This window comes from Montipora capricornis, chromosome 4, assembly GCF_036669925.1.
Source record: "Montipora capricornis isolate CH-2021 chromosome 4, ASM3666992v2, whole genome shotgun sequence".
Classification (NCBI taxonomy): domain Eukaryota; kingdom Metazoa; phylum Cnidaria; class Anthozoa; order Scleractinia; family Acroporidae; genus Montipora; species Montipora capricornis.
The window spans coordinates 33543472-33548471 of record NC_090886.1 but is presented as its reverse complement, the minus strand read 5'-3'; positions in this window follow the sequence as shown (position 1 = coordinate 33548471).

The following is a 5000-nucleotide window of genomic DNA, read 5'->3' as shown; positions in this document are numbered from 1 at the left end:
GAATGGAGTTGATTTGGTTTTGCCCAATGTTGAAAGATGAAACAATGCCTAAACCAGCTAGCCACAAGGAATACTTCATGGTGCTTTTTTACAAACATGGGCATGAGGGTGCTCGTAAGCATCTGAGCATTGTTTCGCATGCTTAAGTGTTATTATAAATAATCTATTTCTCTAAGAGAGTCTTCTTTTCTTGTTGGTCATTCAAAAATTGTTGGAATAGCTTGTTTGAGCTGTTGGATAGACGCAGAACATATGATGAGGCCCTCCTGGGGAGAGGAGTCCTTGTTCCCTTTACATATTTGCTTGTGTTTCCTTGTTCCCCAAATTACTTTCAAACTTGTTCCCAGCTTTTTGATCCCTAAAATTTAAATTGGTTTTCTTCCCTTGTTCCCTAAAATATTTTGATATTGTTAAAAAAACCAGTGAGGAACATTAAATTTTAGTTACCTAAATTTTGAAATTTTAGATACTAGATATTTTATTCATATTCTTACATTTTTATGTATATATTTCTTTTTTTCTTTAATATTATTTTGTGGAAAACCTGTAAAATAGCTTCAGATAAGTGTTTCTACCCACGTTAAATAAAGATTATGTATGTATGTATGTATTTTACTCTGTTCCCCAGTTTAAATTAGCCATGTTCTTTTCTTCCCCAAACCCCTGGGAGTGCCTCTTTGTTGATGTTGATTCTCTTATTGGCCTAATAGCAATTCACTGTTGAATTGCAAGACACAGCAAGTTCTTATTTGGGATTGAGGGAAGAATAAATTTTCGCACAATAAAAGAAACACAATTTTGACTGTCCCTTCTAGATCTTGCTCTTTTCAGACACAGCCAGCTTGTTTGCACCTTTCTGGCGACCTGCGGGAGGGCAAGCTCTAGAAACTCTTCCTTAGCGAGCCTTCCACTGAAAAACTTTCGAAGTCTGGCTTTCCGGTGTTAGGGGCCGAGGGTTTTGTGCAAAATTCATCAGCGGCTTCCTTGCAGCTTCTAAAAGGTGTTCCTTCGGGCAATGGTTAGTAAACGTTTTGTAGTGCTTATACAAATTTTCGCTACGTGAAAATGTATGTTCACACGAAAAAAATATCAGCTTGACAATTTTTCTTTCCCGATACTCCATTTAAAATGAACGTGAGCGCCATTAGTAATAAAGGGCCAGCAAACCATTTAAAACATTTTGTGGCAATTTTTTTGTCAACAAACTTGGGTTGTCGGCGAGCAGAATTCGAACGTGACCTCTTATGCTTTGGCTTTTATTTGTGCTTTTTCTAACTATTCTAAGACGAATTCAGGCTGGTATTTTCGAATCAAGTGCAAGAAGACGGCAAAACCGTATCGATATTTATTTGAGTTAACTTCGCGAAGATTCGCGAATAAAGACTTTGACCGCATCCTTGCGTAGATCAACAACAATGTCATTTACGAACAACCGAAATGCACTGTTTCCGGTGAAGGGGCAAATGATTGACAGGATAGCAGGATAGCACAGTTTTGACTGCCGCGCGCACTGCGGGCGCAGGTTCCGTATGCAAATTTAAATTCTCAACGGCTGTCTGTAGTGACGCGAGCTTGGACTGCCTATGGTGCCACCAATTTGAGTCAAATATTCCTGGATAAAATATTCCCACGGTCACAATTTCACATCGGAATCAATTGACAAAGATTGAACTTTCATTTCAACCAACCATTTCAAACGCAACGTGGATGAGCGCGAAGAGTGCGGAAAAGGACACGGAAAAGGAACGAGCGGGTCCGAGCAAAAAGGTGTGATGCAGTAGACTGGGGTCTACTAAAAAGCCTTTTCAAAATGGCGGCAAGTGGAGATCGGCGACTCACTCGAAGAATTGGAAGACTTGTTTTTACAGGACATCACAGACGACTTTTTTGATTTGAACGAGGAAAAAAATTTCATCAGATGTTCCAGACACATAGCTGATGTTAATGTAACAAACATTTTCCCTCTGTTCTTGATTGGTTCTCGCCTATAACCTATGGTCTTTAGGTAAATCCAAGTGTTTTGATTGGTGCTTTCTTGTTCAGGACTTTGCCATACAAGCCATTTCCATGGAAAAGGTTATAAGCCATGGTTTTTTTTTACATTTTGTTTATATTCTGGTGAGTATTTTCACGACTCATGCTGTGTGTTGTAGGACGCAAAAGGCAAGTCAAAATACAAGTAACAATTTGGAAATATTAAGCTCTTACTAACCGAGCTGGAGGGCCATACTGGGGAATATTGGTTGAACATTGTGAAACTAAAGATGGAGCGCAGCGAGGTCCATACAAAAATGACCAAGGTGCAGTATTCCTCAGTATGGCTTGGGCAAGCTTAGTTAGAAAGTAGTTTATCATATGGTACTCGGGCCATGGTTGTTTCTTGAATTTGTGGCTTTTCAAAAACAAAAATTACAGCTTATGACCGCTTCCAAAGAAATGGTCAGCATAACAAAATCCTAACCAAGAAAGAACCAAATTATCACAATGCTTGCATTTACCTCAAAACTACCTTACCACAGGAGGAAAAGCCGGCTGGGCAAGCAACCCCCCACCCTAGCTTAGCTCAAGGTCTAGATCCACCACTGATTACCACAACATTTTCTGTAGTTGAATGGTAATTGAGCTAATTATGTGCCTTACTGTGAGTACAATAGTTGTGCAAAGTTTAATCATGTCTTTAGAAATCAGTCATGTTCAGAGATATTATCGGCACAGGATTTGGGGAAAGTGTTTTTATTGTCATTATTGAGAGCTTACTGAACACAGGCTGACCAGGGTGCACCTCAGGCTAAATGACATACCATCGTAGCTTACTAGTTAGTATGAAGAGTTGTACAGTGTCAAGAGAATTTGGTAAGCCTATTTATGGTTAGCTCTCACAAGCAGAAATGGCAACATGCTATTTTCAAAACAAAATAGAAAATAGAGCTAAATATTGTTACCTATTACCATTAAAATTAATTTTCTGAAAATAAAAGTCCTGCCTTCCACATTATGTACACAGTGTGATATTGCAAATCTTCTAATTTGTATAATCTAAAAAAAAATTTAAACTGGAAATATGAGACAAGATATTACAAGGTCGCAAATGCTATTGCCTTCATTTTTTGAATGACCTTTACAAGAGAATGATAAATGTATTTTTTTGGATTATAGGCTCTATAACCCAATCAATAAGACTGGAATTTTGCAGAGTTGTTAAGCATTTGAATCACAAACCCTGTGAGGGGATTCTGAATGTATGGCAAAAACCTCTACTTCGTGTACGAAATACAGATGACATAAAATAATGGAAACAGGCGACAAGAAACAATATTGCACCAAAATATAATGTCTTGCAAACAGTGGATAAACAATAATTATGTTACCATTTGTGTCTGGTCCCCCAAGAAGGAGCCATATTAAATTAAAGATGAACTGTCCAAGTTCAATTAAGATTGGTTATTTAATAGTAATACATGAAGCAGCCGTTAACCTAGCAACCTTTGTAGCTTTCTTAATTTCTGTTGATAGAAGAATCCTCCTTACAAGAAGGGTCTTCTCTCCACTAACTAAAACATTCACTAATTAGCAGGTAGTTTGAGGGCAATATTGTGTGTGTGAATGGTGAGTTGAGGAAAAATCATAGACAAAAGTTAGGGTTAGTCTGTAGAATGAGGGGGAGAAATTTACAAAGCAAACTCTGAACCCCAAAATAAGGTTAACAAATGAAACAACCTCTGTGTGAAATTAAAAACTTTAATCACAGAAACAGCCAGATAGTACATGTATGAAAAACTGAATCACGTAGGAGGGATTAACAAATATTTGACCATGAAAATTATTAAGCAGAAGTGGCCGGCTTGGCGGTGATGTCTCCGTGTCGAGTGCTGGAATATGACACTGACACCTTGAAAACAATATGAAACAGAGAGTTACTGTATTGATCTGTACTAATTGATTGAGTAAAAGGGCTAGATCAGCCACACACTTTTTTTTTTCTTTAAATAAGCCCTCAGACCCCCAAAAATAGATGCCAGTGATCCTTGAGTGTGAAATAGTTATGCTATATTTTTTAAGTTCTCTGTGCAGTGTCGCTAGTCAAGCCTAACAATAAATACAGTCATTGTTATTTTTTAAGGGATGTTCCAGGGCTTGTGCTTTTAATTATTTTATTTATGTTTCACACAGTGGAACAAAAATTTGATCATATTGATCAGCCACAGGTTAGCTTTTTTGTTTATGTCCAAACTGCACAAAGGCAAAGAAAACAATATGGGGTTTGGGAGAGGATGGGGAGTCTTAAAACGTAGCAGTAGTGATAGGCTACAAATTGCTTTTCCTCAGGGGAGGATATTCTACAAGGAACTGTAATCATTGCTTTGTCCTCAGTTGTTACAAAAAATGAAGGAGTTGCCATGGAATAGTATGGCTTTTTTGCATAGTTATACCTAAGGGGGCAAGGACATGGTATTTACAATAACTTATCAGTTCTGCATTGTTTTGCTGTGATCCATTTTAAGTCTGGTCTATATATTACCTCGAGATCAAACATTGTTTGCCATGTTATGAAGTGTTCTGACGCATCTGTCCTTCTGTGGAATGTTTGTTGAAGCTCTTGTTTCCAGGCTTTGAAGTAATTAATTACTTGGTTTAAGTTGGTAACACGTTGATCTGTTATTGACTGCAGTGGACTTTTATCTTTGAAGACATTCCAAAGCATTTCACATTTGCATAAATTCTTGTCTTTTCTGTGGTGTTGTGCAAAGCCATGTCTTTGCAAACTTTTTCGGACAGAGTATTAACAGCAAGCTTTACTCGTATTTTATTTAAATTATCAAGATGAACTTACAACCGCATTGATTAAACCGTATTTGTTGTTTGTTGATTTTCCCAAGCGGGCGAAATCTTGAAAATAGTTTTTTATTGTCGGTAAAATTGACTGCGGCGGGCGATTCGTCGCGAGCGATTTTAAGTGAGCAAGTTTGAAGTTCTGAAACGCTGCTATATCCAAATATATC